The following is a 25,698-nucleotide window of genomic DNA, read 5'->3' as shown; positions in this document are numbered from 1 at the left end:
GCTCTTTTCGCTAATGCTACTTTCCGCTACTTCGATATTATCACTCGTGCTGTATTATCGCATGTCCGATTTCAACTTCTCGGGTGCCTGAGATGACACTTGAGGTCGAGTGGGAGACACTGATGCCGGAGGCAAAGTCTTGGATTGACGAAACTTTGGTATTGCAAACTGAAAGATCATGCTACACAGATGGAATGAAAATACAGACTATCTGTCAGCGAAGGATAGAGGAGTGCCGCCAACAAACATGTTTAACCCGAAGTCTTTCGGGTTAACGAAGTCCGAGTTAAGGGCGTGGGATGCGAACGCGCATGTAACGCTGTGCAATAGCGAAACAGTCGGCAGGATGACGAAAATCCTATGAGGAGATGCGGATCGTGAGAAAATGAGGGTATTACTAAAAGGAAGTATAAAGAGAGATAAGGCATTGGAGCACTTCCTGTGTCATTGCCCGGCTTTCGTGACTAACAGACTCCGGCACTTAGGTAGGGACACAATACCAGACATGAACTATCTTAGGGTCGTGGTATGGAAGACATTTAAGAATTTTTTAAGTAGCATGGCAGTCCTAACTTTGATTGTCTTTTTCGTGTTTATTTTTTGTTATGTAGAGCACACAACAAGCCAATTACTGGCTTAGATGTATGGCCGTAGTGGCATGCGGCGGTTTAATATCCGCACCCTCTATTCAATCTAACCTTACCGACGATTGAGCTAATGCATGAGTTGGAAGCAGTGATATGATATAAGTGTAGCAATGGAATGATGGTGGTCGAATTTTAAGAACTTGGCATTCAATATAGGTATTGAAATGGGTTCATATCGCAATTTCTTGGGCTACAGAGATTTCGGCATTTTCATATCGCAATTTTTTTCATGACTGGAGCGATTTTGTGGCTGAAACATTAAATCGTTTCAACCACAAAATCGCTCCAGTCTGGGCTGGGTCAACTTTATGGCTGGAGTTATTCTTCCTACTACTACAGGCGGAGCAATTTTGGCTTAAGGGATTTTTTTTTTTTTTTTTGATTGGAACAAAACCAATGGGTGGCGCGATTTTTTTTTTATTATCAGAGCATAGCTCGAGACGGGAATCACACCAGGAGCCAAATTAAAAATGTTTCCCATCCCCTATCTCTTTCCTTGCTACCACCCTGCCAGTAGTAAAATAAAGCACTTGAGTTCCTTTTTATCATATCCTTTTCATTTGAGGCAACACACACACACACACATAATGTCATCACCAGCTCTCTATACGGATACAACTACTCTGGCAACACAAAATGTTTGCTATCGCAATATAGTGCCACATTAAGAATTAAGCACATTTTGCTCTACGACTAAACAGCTTAGGCATTGCAAACAGGCAAATGTACCGAAAAAATATATCCTTACACATCATATGGCAAAATTGCATAAACAACAACTAAAACACACTCACACGCACACATAGCTCTCACCATAGAATAGCAACTGCTATAGACACTGGCAGCAAAAACTACACAATTTTAGTATATGAATAAATGTCTGGCGAGATATGCAAGCAACTAGAGCTGAATATAACCCAACAAACATAATTAGAATCTATTTTGGATAGAATTTTTCAAAATTCTAAAACAGTTTGTAGATGTGTTATTTCCCCATTGGAAATGGGACAGTTTTCAAATCTGTCACGAGATAGGTCCTCTGGTCATAGCGACCGGTCCCAGTTCTCGTCTCCTTATATGGCAAAAACCTACCACTTTTATAAGGGTTTCTCGCTCGATGTGAGGAATTGCCACTATTCTAACACCGTAGGATAGGTCTTGGGACAATTCGAAAAGGATGAGTGTACTTTGCAAGGATTTTTAAGGGAGATAAATTTAGTTAGAAAATATATTAAACGTATAAGCAATTTTTAACAATAATTGAACAAAAACCAATATGGAGGGGCAAAAGTTGCCGACTGTATAATACCCTACACCCACCCTATAAGTATAATGTGGGAGCTTTATCCAATGCAGAATCAATTTTGAAGGACCTATGTTCCAACTATAAAAACTACGGTTGACAAATGACAGCATTATGGCAAATTTCCCAAAATCTGACGAGCATATATATGGGAGCTATATCTAGTTCTGAAGCGATTTCGAGCAAACTTCTAAGATAATGTGGTAGTCGTCGAGGAAAGCGTTGTGAAAAATTTTGGCAAGATTGGTCAAATAATGCGCTTGTAGTGGCCCTTGGGGTGGGCCCATGGCAGCTATATCTAAATCTGGGCCGATTTCTATAAACTTCACCATTAAGAGGAAATCCTTCCTGCCAAATTTCGAGAGAATCGGTTAAAAAATGAGCACTTTCTTGCAATATTTCTCAAAATCGGACGAACATATATATGGGAGCTATACCTAAATCTGAACCGATTTCGATCAAACTTCTCACATACTGTGGTAGTCGTCGAGGATAGCGTTGTACGAAGTTTTGAAAAGTTTGGTCAATAAATGCGCTTGCAATGGCTCTAGGAGAGAAAATCGGGCGATATATATATATGAGATCTATATCTAAATCTGAACCGATTTCTATGAAATTCACTTTTAATGTCGAGAATCAAGACGAAATCCTCCTTGCCAAATTTCGATAGAATCGGTTAACAAATGACCATTTTATTGCATTATTACTGCAAATCGGACGAACATATATATGGGAGCTATATCCAAATCTGAACCGATTTTTTCCATTTTCAATAGGCTTCGTCTCTAGGCCGAAAAAGATGCCCATACCAAAATTGAAGACGATCGGATGAAAACTGCGACCTGTACTTTGTACACAAATTAACATGAACAGACGCACAGACCGACGAACGGACAGACAGACGGACATAACTAAATCGAATCAGAAAGTGTTTCTGAGTCGATCGGTATACTTATCAATAGGTCTATCTCTCGGTGTTACAAACAAATTCACTAAGTTATAATACCACAGTAGTGGTGTAGGGTATAATGACCTACGCTAATAAGAAGTATTTATGCAAAATTTCAGGCGCCTAGCGTTACTCCATTTCAAAGTGAACTTGTTTTTGATAGACAAATACGCACGCGCACGGACAGACAGACGGGCAGACATGTCTGGATAGACTTTAACTATCATGACAATCAACAAGTAAAAACGTATTAAGTTCGGCCGTGCCGAACTTTGGATACCCACTATCATGGGTATTGGGTTGCCCAAAAAGTAATTGCGAATTTTTTAAAAGAAAGTAAATGCATTTTTAATAAAACTTAGAATGAACTTTAATCAAATATACTTTTTTACACTTTTTTTCTAAAAGTAACAGCTGATAACTGACAGAAGAAATAATGCAATTACAGAGTCACAAGCTGTGAAAAAAATTTGTCAACGCCGACTATATGAAAAATCTGCAATAACTTTTTGGGCAACCCAATATATTTATCATCTTAATATACCCTCCACCATAGGATAGGGTGCATACTAATGTTGTCATTCCCTTAGTAACACATCGAAATATTGATCGTCTCGACATTCTGAGTCGATCTAGCCCTGTCCGTCCGCCTGTCTATTGAAAGCACACTTACTTTCGAACGAGTAAAGCTAGGCGCTTGAAATTTTGCACAAATACTTCTTATTAATGGAGGTCAGCTGGGATTGTAAAGGGATCAAATCGGTCAATGTATGGGTATAGTTCCCATATAAACCGATCTCTGATCTTGACTTCTTGAGCTGCTAGAGGGCGCATTTATTGCCCGATTTGGCTGAAACTTGGCCTGAGGTGTTTTGTTATGATTTCCAATGTGCCAAATATGGTCTAAGTCCATAACTTGATATAACTGCCATATAATCCGATCTCCCGATAAGATTAGAGGGCGCAATTATTACCCGATTTGGCTGAAACTTGGCCTGAGGTGTATTGGTATGACTTCCAATAACTGTGCCAAGTATGGTCTAAATCAGTCCATGACCTGATATATATAGCTGCCATATAAACCGATCTCACGATTAGACTTCTTGAGGTTCTAGAGGGCGCAATTCTTATCCGATTTGGCTAATATTTTGCACATATCTATTTGGTCCAAAAATTGTGTCAGGTATGGTGTAAATAAGTCCATGTCCGATCTCCAGATTAGACTTCATGAGACACTAGAGGGCGCAATTGTTATCCTGTTTGGTTATCCATGTCGTTATGGTATGACTTTCAACCACTGTGCCAAGTATGGTCTAAATCGGTTCATAACCTGATATAGCCGTCATATAAACCGATCTGGGGTCTTGACTTCTTGAGCCTCTAGAAGGCGTAATTACTGAAATTTGAACAACAGCTTCTCCCATAACCTCCAACATACGTGTCAAATGCGGTCTGAATCGGTCTATAGCCGGATACAGCTCCCATATAAACCGCCTCTAGGGGGCGTAATTTTCATCCGATTTGGCTGAAATTTTGCATGAAGTCTTTTGTTAAGACTTCCAACAACTATACTATGAATGATGCAAAATGGTCGATTACCTGCTGTAGCTGTCATGTAAACCTATCTGGGATCTTGACTTCTTGAGCCTCTAGAGGGCGCAATTATTATCAGATTTGGCTGAAATTTCATACAACGGTTTCTTCCACGACCTTCAACATACGTGTCAAATATGGTCTGAATCGGTCTATAGCCTGAAACAGCATCGTGGGTATAGCCTGAGATACCGGGAAAAGAATTCGACAAATTTGATCCATGGTGCAGGGTATATAAGATTCGGCCCGGCCGAACTTAGCACGCTTTTACTTGTTATAGCTGAGTCGGAACGGTGTGCCTCAGAGCGATACCTCTTTGAAGAGAAGTCTTTCATGGCAAAGTACCTCACAAATGTCGCTTTCATTAGGAGGGGACATAATAACCATCGCAACAAATGTTCCAACCAGGATTTGAACCCAGGAGTTCAGCGGACATGATAACCTCTGCTCTACTGTTAGCATGACACGAAATTGAGTAATAAATAAAGCTTTTATGGGTTTCAGAGTCATTATCGGCAGATCGGTCTATATAGCAGGTATATCTTAATATAGTCTGATATCCACCATATTTGGATCTGTTGTCGGGAGGCTTAAAATAACGAAATCGGATAATAAATAAACCTTTTATGTGCTTCAAACCATTTATTTGCCGATTGGTCTATAAGGCAATTATAACTAACTATAGTCGAATCTAAACCATATTCCGATTGGATGTCGTGAGGTTTAAGCAACTCACTGTTTCAAATTTCAGCGAAATCGGATAATGAATGCAGTTTTTATGGTCTTGAGACTCCTAACCGGCAGATCGTTCCATATGACAGCTATATCTAAATACAGTCCGACCGGAACCATATTTGTGTCGGATGTCTGGAGGCTTAAGTCAACCCACCATTTCAAATTTTTGTCTAGGTGCCGGGTCACAGAGATATCCCAGGGAATTGTAAAGCGGATGAGCTTGCGAGACTAGGAACTACTCTAAACATTCCATTGATACTGGAATATGTGGGTATGCCTCTAGCGACATGTTAGCTAAGTTTTCAGGACCATGACCGAAGGACAACGAATGATAGATGGTCATAAAGAGGGGGCTGTGAGCATTCCAAAACTATGTGGCCTAATCTAGACTTGAAGAGGTCTACTGCTTTGCTGTCATTGGCTATAATAGACGTCTGAGTCATTGTGTCGGTCATGATAGGTCACTGTCTAATCGGAAAACATGCTGACAGACTGAAGATTGCCAGTAACGACTTTTGGCAGAAGCTGGGGGACATCGAAGAAGAAAGACTATAGAACCCCTTCTGTGTGTGTTTCACGCACTAGCAATCAGAAGGAGTTCCCCTTTAGGTTTTCATTTCTTTGAGAATCTGCCTGATTAAGCGGATGTAAACATTCGCAAGTTATTGGGCTTTTTAAAGCGATCTGGATGGTTCAACGCTAGGAACTAGAAGGCATTTTCCTTCTTCTGTTCCTGTGGTATCACAATAGACGAAAACGTCTAAGAGAGCCTGATGGCAGACTGCTACTTAAACCTAACTTAAATGAACATATGGTGGGGAGTGTATAAAAATATATATACTCCATTAGGTCTTAGACGACTATTTCGTGATGTTACAAATAGAATGGCGAAATCCAATGTTAGAGGGTATCAAAATGTACCGAGTGTTTCGGTTAATGTTGTCGTAGCGACATTTTTATGTGGAGGTAGTGATACTCGTCAATCTGCTTTAGAAAAGCAAGCTCGTTCCGGTCCATAGGACCGATCGCTGGGGAATGCGATGGCAATTGGTTAGTTAAAGGCGATAATTACACATCTTGTCATATCAAGCATCGTATTGTAAAAACTCAATATTTAACCAGGAGTCAAGTCTGCCGGCCTCTCACTGAGTCTCTCCACTCGATACCGCTGATTGTCCGCGACTGCATAGATCATTTCACTATTCGCAACCTTTGTAATCGCCCGATAACTCCCATCTAAGCTTCTCATTATAACTATGAACACCACACATATCGAAGTTCAAAGTTCCAGTTTCGGTTAATGGCTGTTTTTGACTTTGTTTGCACACAAGTTTTGCTGGGAAAATTCCAAGCATCTTCTATTGGGATGTATTTTCTAAATCACCACCACACAACGAAGCTACATGTTGCAAAAGCACTTACATTATATTTTCTCATTCACAACATCACAAATGACAAGATTTTGTATGAATGATAAAAAACAAGTAGAATTACCTTAAGTACTGCTGAGTCGAAATTTGGATACCCACCAGCAATCATATTCAAATTTTAATTTTTATCCAGACAAAAGTATTCCCAAGTTCACCCAAGTGAACCCAAGTTCGGTACTCGGGTGGTCGTTCTATAAACAGCTTTGTTATATCAAATAATGGTCTGATCATATCGGGCAAAGATGTCGGAGGGTTCAGACCATATTGGGTAAGGAGTTTGATGAGTACAATTCACAACTCACTTACATTTTTATACCCACAACCGAAGGATGGCGGTTTTCCATTTTGTCATTCCGTTTGCAACGGTTATCCATTTCCGATCCTATAAAGTATATATATTCGTGATCGTTGTAAAAATCTAAGACGATCTAATCATGTCCGTCCGTCTGTTTGTTGAAATCACGCTCTATAAATGGAGATAATTATTTAAAACCTGCACATATTCTCTTTTTATTCACTCCACCATAGGATGGGGGTAAACTAATTTCGTCATTCTGTTTGTAACTCCTCGAATTTTTTGCCTCAGACCCCATAAAATATATATATTATTGATCGTCATGATATTTTAAGTCGATCTCGCCATGTCCGTGCGTCTGTCCGTCCGTCCGTCTGTCTGTCGAAAGCACGATAACTTTCGAAGGAGTTAATCCAGCCGCTTGAAATTTTGCACAAATACTACTTATTAGTGTAGGTCGGTTGGAATTGTAAATGGGTCATATCGGTCCATGTTTTGATATAGCTGCCATATAAACCGATCATGGGTCTTGACTTCTTGAGCTTCTAGAGGGCCTAATTTTTATCCGATTTGGCTGAAATTTTGCACGAGATGTTTTTTTTTATGATTCTCAACAACTATGCTAAGTATGGTTTAAATCGGTAGATAACCTGATATAGCTGCCATAAAACCGATCTTGAATCTTGACTTCTCGAGCCACTAGAGGACCCAATTCTTATCCGAATTGGTTGAAATTGTGCATGAAGTGTTTTGTTATGAATCCCAACAAATGTGCCAAGTATGGGTGAAATCGGTGCATAACCTCATATAGCTGTCATATAAACCGATCTGGGGTCTTGACTTCTTGAGCCTCTAGAGTGCGCAAATCCTATCCGATTTCGCGGAAATTTTGCATGACGTGTTTCGTAATGACTTTCAACAACTGTGCAAGGTATGGTGCAAATCGGTTCAAAACCTGATATAGCTGCCATATAAACCGATCTTGAATCTTGACTTCTTGAGCCACTAGAGGAGGCAATTTTTATCCGATTTGGTTAAAATTTTGGATGAGGTGTTTTGTTATGACTCCCAACAACTGTGACAAGCATGGTTCAAATCGGTCAATAACCTGATATAGCTGCCATATATACCGATCTTGGATCTTGAATTCTTGAGCCACTAGAGGTCGCAATTCTTATCCGATTTGGCTGAAATTTTTCATGACGTATTTTATTGTAACTTTCAACAACTGTGCCAAATAAAGTTCAAATCGGTTAATAACCTTATATATTGGGTTGCCCAAAAAGTAATTGCGGAATTTTTATATAGTCGGCGTTGACAAATTTTTTCACAGCATGTGACTTTTAGCTTGCTTTAGAAAAAAAGTGTAAAAAAAGTATATTTGATTAAAGTTCATTCTAAGTTTTACCAAAAATGCATTTACTTTCTTTTAAAAAATCCGCAATTACTTTTTGGGCAAAACAATAGCTGCTACATAAAAAAAAAAAATTTCACCGGTGGTTTTCCCCTGTCGCTGGCGACATTTGTGAGGTACTATGCCGTGTAAAAATTCTCTCCAATGAGGTGTCGCACTGCAGCTCGCCGTTCGGACTCGGCTATATCATTGAGCTTAAACTTGAATCGGACTGCACTCATTGATATGTGAGAAGTTTGCCCCTGTTCCTTAGTGTTAATAGTGTCATGGGAAAAATTTGCAATTTGCATATAAACCGATCTGGGATCTTGACTTCTTGAGCCTCTAGAGGTCGCAATTATTATCCGATTTGGGTGAAATTTTGTACAACGGCTTCTTCCATGACCTTCAAAATACGTGTCAAATATGGTCTGAATTGGTCTATAGCCTAATACAGCTCCCCTATAATACGATCTCCCTATTTTACTTTTTGAGCCACTAAAGGGCGCAATTCTTATTCGATTTGACTGAAATTTTACACAATGACTTCTACTATGGTCTCCAACATTCACTCCATTATGGTCCGAATCGGCCCATACCTTGATCTAGCTCCAATTGCATAGCAATTCTTTTCTTTTATCCTTTCCTTTCCTTTGTTAGCCTAAAAAGAGTCACCGGGATAAAAACTCGACAAATGCGATCCATGGTGGAGGGTATATAAGATTCGGCCCGGCCTAACTTAGCACGCTTTTACTTGTTATTCATATGCAGGTTCATTTCGTAAGTGAATTATATCGGACTATATCTTGAAGTAGCCTTCATATAAACCGATTTGCCGATTTAAAGTCCTCGGCTCAATAAAACCACATTTATTATCCGATTTCGCTGAAATTTGGCACAATTTGTTGCGTTAGGCTCCTTGACATTCGTTCCGAGTATGGTCAAAATCGGGCTATATTTGGATATAGCTGCCCTATAGACCCATCTCCCAAGTTAAGCTTTTGAACTCATAAAAAGCCGCCTTTATTATCCAATTTCGCTGAAATTTGGCATAGTGACCTATGTCAGTTCAATATGGCCAAGATTTGTATATAGCTGCCATATAAACCGATTTCCCAATTTGTGGTCTTTTGCCGATAAAAGACGTATTTATTTCACACAGTGCGTTGTGTTAGGCTTACCGACATCCTTGCGCTATATGGTTCCCATCGGTTCATATTTGCACATAGCTGCCATATATACCGATCTTCTGATTTTAGTCGTTGGGCTATAAAAACAATGTTTATGACCCAATTTCGCTGAAATTTTGCACAGTGAGCTGTGTTATGCCCTTCGACATTCGAGTTTAATATCGCCACCATTTGTCTATATTTGGATATAGGTGCCATAGACACCGATCTCTCGATTCAAGGCCCATAAAAGGCGCTTTGATTATCCGAATTTGCTGCCATAAAGACCAATGTTGTGTGTGATAAACTTGAACCATGCCGAGTTTGGTCCAAATCGGATCATATTTCGATAAAGCTGATATGGGTTCATAAATGATGCCTTGATCTCCAGATTATGACGAAATGTGGTTAGCATATATACCCGAGTTGGTGGTTATCCAAAGTTCAGCCCGGCCGATTTTCAAAAGATTTAGTTTTTCAGCAGTACAAAAACATCTCATTGGCTGTTAATACTTTGCCGGATGTTGTACCGCCTTCTTACACGAGTGTAGTACGAGCGTTTATAAGTGTTGGTGTATGTGTTTATCCAAATGTAAGTATTTAAATGTCCTCATTTGTTCTTCCGTATGAATAAATGTCTGCATTTTTTTGTGTTTTGTTTTTGCTTTGTTTCTAGTATTAAAAATTTTAGCAAAACATTTTGCCACTTTCTTTTGTCCTGCTGTTGTTTGTACTTGGTTGTGTGTGTGTTTTTGTTTTTTTTTTTTTTTGGGTATCCTATCAAAATATGGGTCAACTGCGGAAAGTGATACAAAATTTCTAGGCTGCTCTCAAAATGTTGTTGAAAACAACAAAAAGGAGGGCATTCTTCGCGGACCGAACATGTTTGCCGTAGATGTTAACAAATACACAATGCTGCTTTATTGGCAGCGTTGTCTTCGCAATAAAGTTGGCTAGCTACTACAGTGGGACGTGGTTGGGGAGAACCACTTCTATATCAACAATGACTAAAATGATTGCTTATAAACTGATATGAAGTTGAAGGAAACTAAGGTTTAGACTATACGAAGTGGATTTATTGGGAGTCAAGGGTCTTAAGTACTACACAGGCTTTAGGTTTAGAACTTTCGCTTAAGGCCCGTTCAACAAACTTTGAGTTACGGTCAGGTTAGGTTTGCCCCTTTTCCTTAATGAAATATTCATGGACAAATTTGCATTTGCAGGTTGGGTTATGTTGAAGAAAGGGTGCTGATATTAACCCGCCCGTTGCCACTATGGACATTCACCTAAGCCAGTAAACGTCTAAAACAGATGGCAGTCCCTGGTCCCTGGGTGATCAATGTGGACCCCAGGCCAAATCTGACCTCTAGCTTTAATCCATCCTTGTAGCATGAGCTATCAAATGGTTATATCAGAATTCTGTCAATTCAAGACTGTGCCGCTGGCAGCAGTGTCTCACACTCGACCTCAAGTGTCGACTCAGGTAGCCGATCGGAAACCTCTTCTTTTATTTCTTTCTTGGCGATGATATCGCTATGGTGTAATCTGCTCTTTTCCTCTATAAATTCTCCCATAAATCTCATAGCTGCAGTGGCTGTCTCACACTTAGTCTGTATCTCTATGGGTCGGATATTTAGAATAGTTTCCAGTGCCCTAATGGGATTGGTTCTCATCGCTCCGCCTATGCCAAGACAATTTGTTTTCAGAACCTGTTGTAATATCCTTACGTGGCACTTGTTTCCATCGCAGTCAACCAAACTACTGAGTCTAAGGTAACCAGTGGACTATCCTCGTATTCAGTCCATATTCAGCCTACGACCCGTCTATCTTAGTGCCCAACATTTGTAAATCTTCTCGTTACAGTCCTGAATGTGACACTTAAAATTCAGTTTCCTGGCCACTATTACTCTTAAGTAGTTGACCTTATCAGACATCAAAATCGTTCTGTTGAGGAAATGTGGTGCGTCAAAATGGCCCACCTTCGTTTTTGTCGTGAACAGCCAGATTTCAGTATTCCCTGCGTTAACATTGAGACCTCTAGGTATAGCCCAGTCCTACACCATCTTCAAGACACTTTCGACTTTTATACATAGCTGATTTAGAACCCCACCCCTTAAAGCATTATGGCATTGCCTGCTTAGCAGATGGCTTCAAATCCCCACGCAGTGGCGGTATAATGTGCCCCTATGGCATACCCTGTGCCATTTTTATACCCACCACCGAAGGATGAGGGTATATTCATTTCGTCATTGCATTTGCAACATATCGAAATATCCATTTCCAACCCTATAGAGTATATATATTATTGATCAGCGTAAAAATCTAAGACGAACTAGACACGTCCATCCGTCTCTTCGTCTTTCTGTTGAAATCACGCTACAGTCCTTAAAAATAGAGATATTGAGCTGAAAATTTGCAGAGATTCTCTTTTTGTCCATAAGCAGGTTAAGTTCGAAGATGGGCTATATCGGACTATATCTTAATGTAGCCCTCCTATAGGCCGATCGGTCGATTTAGGGTCTTAGGCCCATAAAAGCCACATTTATTATCCGGTATTGCTGAAATTTGGAAGAGTGAGTTGTGTTAGGTCTTTCGACATCCTTCGTCAATTTGGCTCAGATCGGTCTAGATTTGGATATAGCTGCCATATAGACCGATCCATCGATTTAGGGTCTTAGACCTATAAAAGCCACATTTATTATCCGACTTATTAACACTTCTGCCTTATGGCACAGATCGGTCCAGTTTTAGATATAGCTGCCACATAGAACGATCTCTCGATTTAAGGTTTTGGGCCCATAAAAGGCGCATTTATTGTCCGATGTCGCGGAAATGTGGGACAGTGAGTTAAGTTAAGCCCCTCGACATACTTCTGCACTATGTCACAGATCGGTCCAGATTTGGATATAGCTGCCATATAGAACGATCTCTCGATTTAAGGTTTTGGGCCCATAAAAGGCGCATTTATTGTCCGATTTTGCCAAAATTTGGGACAGTGAATTGGGTAAGGTTCTTCGACATCTTCCTGCAACTTGGCTCAGATCGGTCCAGATTTGGATATATCTGCCATATAGAACGATCTCTCGATTTAAGGTTTTTAGCCCATAAAAGACGCATTTATTGTCCGATGTCGCCGAAATTTGGGACAGTGAGTTAAGTTAAGCCCCTCGACATACTTCTGCACTATGGCACAGATCGGTCCAGATTTGAATATAGCGGCTATATTGACCGATCTCTCGGTTTTAGGTTTTAGGGCCATAAAAGGAGCATTTATTGTCCAATGTCACTGAAATTTGAGACAGTAAGTGGTGTTAGGTCCTTCGAGATCCTTCTTCAATTTGGCCCTGATCGGTCCAGATTTTGATATAGCTGCCATATAGACTTATCTCTCGATTTATGGTTTTGGGGCCATAAAAGGCGCATTTATTGTCCGATGTCGCCCAAATTTGGGACAGTGAGTTGTGCTGGGCTCTTTGACATTATTCTTCAATTTGGCTCAGATCGGTTCAGATTTTGATATAGCTGGCATATAGACCGATCTCTTGATTTAAGGTTTTGGGGCCATAAAATGCGCATTTATTGTACGATTTCACCGAAATTTGGGACAGTGAGTTGTGTTCGGCTCTTCCAAATTTTTCTGCAACTTGGCTCAAATCTTGGCCCCATGAAAGGCGCATTTATAATCCGATTAAACTGAAATTTGACACAATGACTTATGTTAGGCTTTTCGAAATCCGGATCGTATATGGTTCAGATCGGTTTATTTTTAGATATAGCTACTGAAAAGACCAATATTTTGTTACATACAATTGAACAATGTCTTGTACTCATAAGTATTTGGTCCAAATTGGAACATATTTCGATATAACTGCTATGGTACATTTAAGCAAAATCGGACAAAAATTCCGCTTTTAAGGGCTTAAGACCCTAAATCGCCAGATCTGTCTATATGGCAGCTTTATTCAAATGTAGTCAGATTTAGCCCATTCAAGACTTTAACCTGCGTATTAAAATACGTGTCTGTGAAAAATTTCAACTTAAATTTCAATTTAAATAAAATGTAGTGTCAGTACAACTGACGAGGAAAAGGACAGATACACGGACATCGTTAAATACATATTGGGTTGTCCAAAAAGTAATTGCGGATTTTTTAAAAGAAAGTAAATGCATTTTTAGTAAAACTTAGAATGAACTTTAATCAAATATACTTTTTTTATACTTTTTTTCTAAAGCAAGCTAAAAGTAATAGCTGATAACTGACAGAAGAAAAAATGCAATTACAGAGTCACAAGCTGTGAAAAAAATTGTCAACGTCGACTATATGAAAAATCCGCAATTACTTTTTGGGCAATCCAATACTTACTCGGAACCATTTCCGACCCTACAAAGTATATATGCTTCGGATTTTTCGATGTGTTGCAAACAGAATGACTAAATGAATATCCTCCCTATCCCATGGTGGTGGGTGTAAAAATGGAATTGTTTCCATTACGGTTAAGATTTAGAGAAATCTCACGTCATTCGATTTGAATCGTCATTCGATTTAAAATCGTGGGCAGCTATAAGCCGCAATTATTATACCCTCCACCATAAGATGGGGGGTATACTAATTTCGTCATTCTGTTTGTAACTACTCGAAATATTCGTCTGAGACCCCATAAAGTATATATATTCTTGATCGTCGTGATTCTTGATATGTCGATCTAGCCATGTCCGTCCGTCTGTCCGTCCGTCCGTCTGTCTGTCGAAAGCACGCTAACTTCCGAAGGAGTAAAGCTAGCCGCTTGAAATTTTGCACAAATACTTCTTATTAGTGTAGGTCGGTTGGTATTTTAAATGGGCCATATCGGTCCATGTTTTCATATAGCTGCCATATAAACCGATCTTGGGTCTTAACTTCTTGAGCCTCTAGAGTGCGCAATTCTTATCCGATTGGAATGAAATTTTGCACGACGTGTTTTGTTATGATATCCAACAACTGTGCCAAGTATGGTTCAAATCGGTCCATAACCTGATATAGCTGCCATATAAACCGATCTTGGGTCTTGACTTCTTGAGCCTCTAGCGTGCGCAATTCTTATCCGATCAGAACGAAATTTTGCACGACGTGTTTTGTTATGATATTCAACAACAGTGCCAAGTATAGTTCAAATCGGTCCATAACCTGATATAGCTGCCATATAAACCGATCTTGGGTCTTGACTTCTTGAGCCTCTACAGGGCGCAATTCGTATCCGATTGAAATGAAATTTTGCACGACGTGTTTTGTTATTATATCCAACAACTGTGCCAAGTACGGTTCAAATCGGTCCATAACCTGATATAGCTGCCATATAAACCGATCTTGGGTCTTGACTTCTTGAGCCTCTAGAGGGCGCAATTCTTATCCGAATGAAATGGAATTTCGCATGACGTGTTTTGTTATGATACCCAACAACTGTGTCAAGTATGGTTTAAATCGGTCCATAACCTGATATAGCTGCCATATAAACCGATCTTGGGTCTTGACTTCTTGAGCCTCTAGAGGGCACAATTCTTATCCGATTTGAATGAATTTTTGCACGAAGTATTTCGTTATGATATCCAACAACTGCGCCAAGTATTATTCAAATCGGTTTATAACCTGATATAGCTGTCATATAAATTGATCTGGGGACTTGACTTCTTGAGCTTCTAGAGGGCGCAATTCCAATCCGATTTGGATGAAATTTTGCAAGACGTTTTTTATTTTTACTTTCAACAACTGTGCTGAATTAGGTTCAAATCGGTGAATAACCTGATATAGCTGCCATATAAACCGATCTGGAATCTTGACTTCTTGAGCCTCTAGAGGTCCCAATTATTATCCGATTTGCCTGAAATTTTGTACGACGGATTCTCTCATGACCATTAACATACGTGTTTATTATGGTCTGAATCGGTCTATAGCCCGATACAGATATCATATAAATCGGTCTCTCTATTTTACTTCTTGAGCCCACAAAGAGCGCAATTCTTATTCGAATTGGCTGACATTTTACACAGGTCTCCAACATAAATATAATTTAATTGTAGTCCAAACCGGACCATATCTTAATATCGCTCTAATAGCAGAGTAAATCTTTTCCTATATCCTTTTTTTTGCCTAAGAAGGGATGCCGGGAAAAGAACTCGACAAATGCGATCCATGGTGGAGGGTATATAAGATTCGGCCCGGCCGAACTTAGCACGCTTTTACTTGTTACTATTCCTTTGTTTCTCATAGTAGTTCTCATTGATTTTCGGGGTGGGTTACTGGCCCAGCGCCCCAACCGCATGGGTTTTGTGGGATTGCACATGTATTCCTCATTATGGCGAGCCGCTTGCTCCAAGATCCGACGCTCGCCTCCAGCCGCCCCTAACAGTGAGTTGTATAAAGTCTTCCGACATCCGACCCGAATTTCACTAAGTATTGGGTTGCCCAAAAAGTAATTGCGGATTTTTTAAAAGAATGTAAATGCAAAAGAATGTAAATGCGTGCCAAGATTCGGCCCGGCCGAACTTAGCACGCTTTTACTTGTTATCCTATTTAGCTGAAATTTTGCAAGTTCCTAGACTTCAAGCATCCGAGCACAGTATGGTTCAAATCGGTTCATAAGCTATACTGGAGCTTTAAACCGATCTCCCGATTTGAAATCTTGACCCCCGGAAACCACAACTGTTATCCAACTTAGCTGAAATTTTGCACGCAGTGTTCTGTTATGACTTCCAACAATAGTCTCAAGTACGATTCAAGTCAGCCTATGACCTGATATAGCTCCCATATAAACCGATCTCCCGAGTAGTCTAATACAGCCCAAATAAGCTTCAATTTGTGACTTATACTGGGATTGCCGATTTTCTGCTGAATACTTGGAAAATCCATTCCCATAAGAAGAAGTTTCACAATCTTAGAAACTTCCTTCGACTTTTGCAAGAAATCTGGAAGCGCAGGCAGTCGAGCTTCTGCATCAGTTCCCGGAACTTTTCTCGGTAATAATGGTTTTATGTTTGATCATGCGATCTTCTCAGTGTTCTTTAATTCAGTTATCATTTCTTCTATTCCTCTAACCGTTTGCCTGTGTTTTTAAACATTTGGCTGATTTTGTTGCCTTTAAGCCCTTTCAAGCCGTGTCCCACTGTAAACACACTCCAAATCTGTGTCACTCCACATCATAGATAGAGCATTAAAAGATTTGCTTTTGCCTCCCTCAAAAAAGAAAAAATGATAATATTTTGAAGTGCATTTTAAATGACCAGCGATGGCCTTGAAGTGAAAGAATTTAATATGTCTTCACAGTTCAGTTGTCTGTTGGAGGGGGTAGGAGAGAAAAGGAAATGTAACACTGTAAACATCATCTCCTCACCATCACTCTATTGTGAGGAAACATTTTTAATGATATGATGATATTATGGCATCATCATCATTGTCATCATCCTGCTCCTCCTTCTCCTCCCATCCTCACACCATCCAAACATTTTCGTCATCATTGTTAGCAGCACAACATCCTATGCCATTGTCATACAACTTTTATATCCAATTTGAAGAAAAACTCAGCTTTTGTTTTCTCTTTTTTTTGGAATTTGCTTGTTTGCTATTCTTTTTTCGAAAGGTTTTAAAGCAAATGGCCTTGAGAGCCCTTCAAAGGGGACACAGCATTGACATTTTCTACAGTTGGGCAAAATTTATATCGAGGATTTGTTAAAATCAACAGAGATTATCAGTAGGCAACTATGAACGAAACTCTAGGCAATTAGGTAGAGATATACTCACAGGACTAGTTTGTAGTGGTAATTGTTAGGACACAAACACGCACACAAAATCACATGTACATTAACAAACTAAGAAAGGATAAGCCTTGAACAAGGAAAATAGATTTACAAAAATTGACTCATTTTAAAATTGACAGAGTAAATTAACTCAAAGTGAGTTAACGGATGGGCATAATGGAAAGTGGATTCAATGCTTGAAGAAATTATCGACAACATAATTATCTAGGGCACATTTTAAAAAGATAGGAATTTTACATGGAATGGGAAATGTCACTCTCTAAGCAAGCGCGTCTCTTGGTTGCTGAAAAAGAGATGAGCGGGCCTCAACTCCTCATCTAAGACTTGCCTTAGCGTACATGGAGCGGAGCCCTTACCTATTGGGTTGCCCAAAAAGTAATTGCGGATTTTTCATATAATCGGCGTTGACAAATTTGTTCACAGCTTGTGACTCTGTAATTGGATTCTTTCTTCTGTCAGTTATCAGCTGCTACTTTTAGCTTGCTTTAGAAAAAAGTGTAAAAAAGTATATTTGATTGAAGTTCATTCTAAGTATTATTAAAAATGCATTTACATTCTTTTAAAAAATCCGCAATTACTTTTTGGGCAACCCAATACTTAGTGAAATTCGGGTCGGATGTCGGAAGACTTTATACAACTCACTGTTAGGGGCGGCTGGAGGCGAGCGTCGGATCTTGGAGCAAGCGGCTCGCCATAATGAGGAATACATGTGCAATCCCACAAAACCCATGCGGTTGGGGCGCTGGGCCAGTAACCCACCCCGAAAATCAATGAGAACTACTATGAGAAACAAAGGAATAGTAACAAGTAAAAGCGTGCTAAGTTCGGCCGGGCCGAATCTTATATACCCTCCACCATGGATCGCATTTGTCGAGTTCTTTTCCCGGCATCCCTTCTTAGGCAAAAAAAAGGATATAGGAAAAGATTTACTCTGCTATTAGAGCGATATTAAGATATGGTCCGGTTTGGACTACAATTAAATTATATTTATGTTGGAGACCTGTGTAAAATGTCACCCAATTCGAATAAGAATTGCGCTCTTTGTGGGCTCAAGAAGTAAAATAGAGAGATCGATTTATATGATATCTGTATCGGGCTATAGACCGATTCAGACCATAATAAACACGTATGTTAATGGTCATGAGAGAATCCGTCGTACAAAATTTAAGGCAAATCGGATAATAATTGCGACCTCTAGAGGCTCAAGAAGTCAAGATTCCAGATCGGTTTATATGGCAGCTATATCAGGTTATTCACCGATTTGAACCTAATTCAGCACAGTTGTTGCAAGTCATAGCAAAACACGTCGTGCATAATTTCATTCCAATAGGATAAGAATTGCGCCCTCTAGAGGCTCAAGAAGTCAAGACCCAAGAACGGTTTATATGGCAGCTATATCAGGTTATTGACCGATTTGGACCATACTTGGCACAGTTGTTGAATATTATTACGTGGAAAAATTCATTCAAATCGGATAATAATTACTCCCTATAGAGGCTCAAGAAGTCAAGACCCAAGATCGGTTTATATGACAGCTATATCAGGTTATGAACCGATTTGAACCATACTTGGCACAGTTGTTGGATATCATAACAAAACATGTCGTGCAAAATTTCATTCCAATCGGTTAAGAATTGCGCATGGACCGATATAAACCATACTTAGCTTTTCAATAAAATCGGATAAAAATTGCTCCCTCTAGAGGCTCAAGAAATCCAGACCCAAGATCGGTTAATATGGCAGCTATATCAAAACATGGACCGATATAGCCCATTTACAATCACAACCGACCTACACTAATAAGAAGTAGTTGTGCAAAATTTCAAGCGGCTAGCTTTGCTCCTTCGAAAGTTAGCGTGCTTTCGACAGACAGACGGACGGACGGACAGACATGGCTAGATCGAAATAAAATGTCACGACGATCAAGAATATATATACTTTATGGGGTCTCAGACGAATGTTTCGAGTAGTTACAAACAGAATGACGAAATTAGTATACACCCATGCTATGGTGGAGGGTATAAAAAGGACCATGATTTGCGGATCTGCACCTGGAATGTCCGCACACTTTATAGAGAAGATGCAGTATACGCGCTGGCGGATGTATATGAGAAGTACAAGTCAGATATTACCGCCTTAAAGGATGTGCGATGGACTGGGAATGGCGTCACAACAACACCAAATGGTGACGAACTACACCATAGCTGCCTTTGCACGAGGCATGCATTTGGCTGTGGATTTGTGGTTAGTCGGAGACCGAAACACCTTGTCTCCAGCTTTACTCCAGTGGATGAGAGGCTAGCCACAATCCGCATAAAAGCCAAAGTCTTCAACATCAGCCTTATTTGTGCCCATACCCCGACGGAAGACAAAGACGAGCGGACCAAGGATATTTTCTACAAGCGCCTAGAGAGAGAATATGACCGCTGCCCCTCCCATGATATTAAAATCGTTCTGGGAGATTTTAATACGAAGTTAGGGAAAGAAGACATTTTTGGTTCAACAGTCGGAAAGTTTAGCCTACACGAGATATTTTCCAGTAATGGGTTGAGGCTGAGAGATTTCGCCGCGGCAAAAAACATGGTAGTTAGTAGCACCAGATTTCATCATGAAAATATTCACAAAGCCACATGGCTGTCATCCGATCAAAACACGAGATGCTTTTTGAGCCTTAAGAAATCGCAATTATTTTCCGATATACCTGAAGGTTTTTCCTATGATCTCCAACAGAAGTATTATGTATGGTTTGAATCGGTTCATAACCTGATATAGCTCCCATATAAACCGGTCTTCCAAATATATTTCTGGTGCCAATAGGTGATTGATGTACCAAGTATGGCTTGAATCGGTTCAAGTCCTAATATAGCTCCCATATAACCGATCACACGAATAAACTTTTTGAGTCTTTGGAGAGCGCAATTTTTATCTAAGCATATAAAAAATCCATGGAGTTTTCTGGTTATGATCCTTTTTTAGTGTCTGCCTATAAAAAGAAACTGACTAAAGAACTTGATAATTACGATCCATGGTGGAGGGTATATAAGATTCGTTCCAGTCGAACTTAATACGCTTTACCTGTTTTTTTTGTACTCCTATCAGCAAATTACTCACTAACCTAAATACTTTATAGCTCCTCTCATTTGATTTAAACCACAAATATTAACCTTTCGAGTTATTCCATAGATTGCCCAAACCCTTTTCGTTTACTTTTAACTTTCGAGATTGCCCCCTAAGGACCACTTAACATTTTGTTGGCATTGGCAATAATTTTATTATGCCAACAAATGTTTTCCTATGGTCGAGCATGGGCATCAACCACCAAGGCAATAATAAAATATTGAAATTTTAATTTTGATATTCGTATTCGTATTCAAGCTCATATATCCTTGGGATAACAATAATAACAGTCAATATTTGAAGTTACCACAATCAAGCCCCTTTCCAGTTCCTCCCATAAGGCTCATTAAGGAGCACAGTATTAGGCCAGCTAAAACCCATTTGACTCCACCTTACAATCCATTATAATTTCATTGTTGTTATTGCCATTTTTATTATTTAATTTGTATGCCTGGCAACAATCCTTCATCATCTCCATTTTCTTTCTAATCGTAGTCATAGTCGTAGTCATTGTCGTCAGCATTTTCGTTTAATGAAAAACGTATGAATTTTATAAGGATTTTAAGCCATCTCCCCACTTAAATCTCTAACCCCTTTATTTGTGGCTGCCACAAGAGGTGAAACCCTCAGGCCATCAGTGTTGAACGTTGTATGGTGTGTTTGAATATTTTGATAGGACATGATGAAATGTAAAATAACATTTTCCAAAGGTTAGCCTCGAAGAAAAACTTAAAAATGGTTTTGATGAAAACACTTGTTCCCGGTTTAAATTTGGAGTAGAAAATGTTTAAGAAGTACCATGAAAAGATTCGTTTTTATACGCTCCACCATAGGATGAGGGTATACTAATTTCGTCATTCAGTTTGTAACACCTCGAAATATGCGTCTGAGACCCCATAAAGTATAAATATTCTTGATCGTCATGACATTTTAATCTAGCCATGTTCGTCGATCTAGCCATGTCCGTCCGTCCGTCTGTCTGTCGAAAGCACGCTAACTTTCGAAGGAGTAAAGCTAGCCGCTTGAAATTTTGCACAAATACTTTTTATTAGTGTAGGTCGGTTGGGATTGTAAATGAGCCATATCGGTCCATGTTTTGATATAGCTGCCATATAAACCGATCTTGGGTCTTGACTTGTTGAGCCTCTAGAGGGCGCAGTTCACGTCCGATTTGACTGAAATTTTGCACGTGGTGTTTTGGTATCACTTCTAATAACAGTGCTAAGTATGTTTCAAATCGGTCCGAATTGACTGAAATTTTGCACGTAGTGTTTTGGTATCACTTCTAATAACAGTGCTAAGTATGGTTCAAATCCGTCCATGTTTTGATATAGCTGGCATATAAAACGATCTTGGGTCTTGACTTCTTGAGCCTCTAGAGGGCGCAGTTCACGTCCGAATTGACTGAAATTTTGCATGTTGTGTTTTGGTATCACTTCTAACAACAGTGCTAAGTATGATTCAAATCGGTCCATGTTTTGATATTGCTGCCATATAAACCGATCTTGGGTTTTGACTTCTTGAGCCTCTAGAGGGCGCAGTTCACGTCCGAATTGACTGAAATTTTGCACGTGGTGTTTTGGTACCACTTCTAATAACAGTGCTAAGTGTGGTTCAAATCGGTCCATGTTTTGATATTGCTGCCATATAAATCGATCTTGAGTCTTGAACCTATAAAGGGCGCTGTTCACGTCCGATTTGAATGAAATTTTGCACGTGATGTTTTGGTATCACTTCTAATAACGATGGTATGTATGGTTCAAATCGGTTCATGTTTTGATATACCTGGCATATAAAACGATCTTGGGTCTTGACTTCTTGAGCCTCCAGAGGACGCAGTTCACGTCCGAATTGACTGAAATTTTGCACGTAGTATTTTAGTATCACTTCTAACAATTGTGCTAAGTATGATTTAAATCGGTTCTTAATCTGGTATAGCTGTCATATAAACCGATCTTGCATCTTGATTTCTTGAACCTCTAGAGGGCGCAATTCGTATCCGATTTGGCTGAAATTTTGCATGAGGTGATTTGTTATGATTTCCAATAACTGTGCTTTGTATGGCGTAAATCGGTTCATAACCTGATATAGCTGCCATATAAACCCATCTGGGATCTTGACTTCTTGAACCTCTAGAGGGCGCAATTCTCATCTGATTTGGCTGAAGTTTTGTACAACGGCTTCTCTCATGACCTTCAACATACGTGTCTGATATGGTCTGAATCGATCAATAGCTTGATACAGCTCCCATATAAACCTATCTCCCGATTTTGCTTTCTTGAGCCCCTACAAAGCGCAATTCTTATCCGAATGAACTGAAATATTACACAATGACTTCTACAATGTTCAGAATTAATTTATGGTCCGAATCGGACTATAACTCGATATAGCTCCAATAGCATAACAGTTCTTATTCAATATTCTATGCTTGCCTAAAAAGAGATACCGCGCATAGAACTCGACAAACTCGGCCCGGCCGAACTTAGCACGCTCTTAGTTGTTTAAATGTTCTATGAATTATTCACACCACCGTAGGATAAGGGGCATATTCATTTAGCCAATCCGTTTGCCGCACATAGAAATATCCTGCATTATCGCTAAATTCTTTTACGATTTAACGATGTCAGTGTGTTTATCCATGTGTCTGTCCGTGTGTTGTAAAAATTGAGATATTTAGTTGAAATTTTGCACAGACTCGCATTTCTTCTCTATGCAGGTTTTGTTCTTGAATGGGACAAATCGCAATATCTTTGGATAAAGCTGCCATATAGATCGATATGCCGTTTCAGTATCATAAGTTTATAACAGGAGCATTTATTAGTTAGTTTTATTAGGCTTGTCGATACTCGAACCAAATATGGTCTAAATCGGAACATATTTGGATATATTTTCCATGTAGACCGTTCAGCCGATTTTGGGTCTCAGGCCTATAACAGGCGCATTTGGGTGAAATTTGAAACAGAATATGGTCCTGATCGGTTCATATTTAGATATAGCTGCCATAAAAACCGATCTGACGATTAAGGGTTTTAAGCCCATAAAATCAGCAATTATTAGCCGAGGAATATGATTAAGATCGGCCTACATTAGAATTTTAATATGAACATATATATCCATGGTGATGGGTATCAAATGCGTTTGTATTTAGACATCCTTTTCTGTTCTCTTAAATTTGTCGCTCCAAAGTTTTTCAGCCACTCGAACAAACCTCTTTCTTTGAGTTTGTCCCAGCTTGGGAGCTTATGAGTTACAAAGAGCTTGAGTCACACACACACATAAATAGTCGCATGCCATAAAAGATGTAACCACATACAAAATTTGTATGTATTTGCATATAATTTTATGGCAACTTAACATTATGCATAGAATTTTCAATAGATTTTCAGCAAACATATTCAACCCTTTAAACACAACAACACCCACAACACAACACAACGCAACGCCACACTAGAACAAATTCATAATTCTCAACATACACAACACACTCACCTATGCACATTGTAAAAGTCCTTCATGCCACTGCAGTGGATCGCACGCCGCACTCGGGCCATTCCCCCGGGGCAACTGAAAACCATAAACACCAACAATTTCATGGTTTCATTGAATAAAAGAAATTTTCGAGGTATTCAGCTTCATGCAAAGCCCTAACGCATCAACACATTCCATTTTGCCCAAGAATGTGTGATGATTGTTCTATCGTCATAGTGGCAACTATTTGTTGGACCAATTGGACAGGGCTATGCCAAAAGGAGGCCTTAGAGAAACAATCAGACAAAATCTGATTTCAGCGAAATAGGATTATAGATGCGCCTTTTATGGGGCCAAGACTTTAAATCGAGAGATCGGTCTATATGGCAGCAACATCCATATCTTAACCGATCTAGACCAAATTGCAGAAAGTTGTCGAAGAGCCTAACACAACTCGCTATCCCAAATTTTTGGCGAAATTGGACAATAAATGCGTTTTTCATGGGCCCAAGACCTTAAATCGAGTGATAGGTCTGTATGGCAGCAATATTCAATTCTTGTCCGATCTGGGCCAAATGTAGAAGGTGGTCGAAGGCCATAACACAACTCAATGAACAAAATTTCGGCGAAGGCGAACAATAAATCTGCCTTTTACGGATCCAAAACCTTACATCAAGAGATCGGTCTATATTACAGCCAAATTGCAATTGGGCCCAATACTTTAAATCGAGAGGTCGGTCTATATGGCAGATATAGCGAAATCTAGACCGATCTAAGCTAAATTGAAGAATGATGTCGAAGGGCCTAACGCAACTCACTGTTCCAAATTTCGGCGAAATCGGACAATAAATGCGCCATTTTTTGGGCCCAAGACCGTAAATCGAGATATCAGTCTATATGACATCTATATTCATATCCGGACTGATCTGGGCCTAATTGCGGAAAGATGTCGAGGGGCCTAACAAAACTTACTGTCCTACATTTCGGCGACATCGGAGAATAAATGAGCCTTTTTATGGGCCCAAGACCTTAAATCAAGAGTTCAATCTATATGGCAGTTATATCCAAATCTGGACATGGCCAATGGTTAGTTTTGTATACCCCCATCCTATGGTGGTAGGTAAAACAAGTAAGAGCATGCTAAGTTCGGCAGGGCCGAATCTTATATACCCTCCACCATGGATCGCATCTGTCGAGTTCTTTGTGCAGTATCTCTTTTTAGGCAAACAAAGAATAATGAATAAGGACGAAGGAGGAGGAGCTATATCAAGTTATAGTACGATTCGAGGCTCAAGAAAAACAAGTAAAAAGGCGTTAAATTCGGCCGAACTTTGGATACCCACCACCTCGGGTATATATGTAAACCACCTTTCATTCCGAATCTCGACCGATCTGGACCAAATTTACAGAGGAAGTCGAAAGGCTTGAAAAAACTCACTGTCCCAAATTTCATCAAAATCGGATATTAATGTGGCTCTTTTGGGCCTAAGACCCTAAATCGGAAGATCGGTCTATATGACAGCTATATCCAAATCTGGACCGATTTGGGCCAAACCGACGAAGAATGTCGAAGGGCCCAATACAACTCACTGTCACAAGTTTCAACAAAATCGGATAATAAATGTGGCTTTTATGGGTCTAAGACACTAAACCGGAGGATCGGTCTATATGGCAGCTATATCCAAATCTGGACCGATCTGGGCCAAATTCACGGAGGAAGTCGAAGGGCCTAACACAACTCACTCTCCCAAGTTTCAGCAAAATCGGATAATAAATGTGGCTTTTATGGGCCTAAGACACTAAACCGGAGG

This window comes from Stomoxys calcitrans, chromosome 5, assembly GCF_963082655.1.
Source record: "Stomoxys calcitrans chromosome 5, idStoCalc2.1, whole genome shotgun sequence".
Taxonomy (NCBI): domain Eukaryota; kingdom Metazoa; phylum Arthropoda; class Insecta; order Diptera; family Muscidae; genus Stomoxys; species Stomoxys calcitrans.
Note: the sequence above shows the minus strand (reverse complement) of the source record.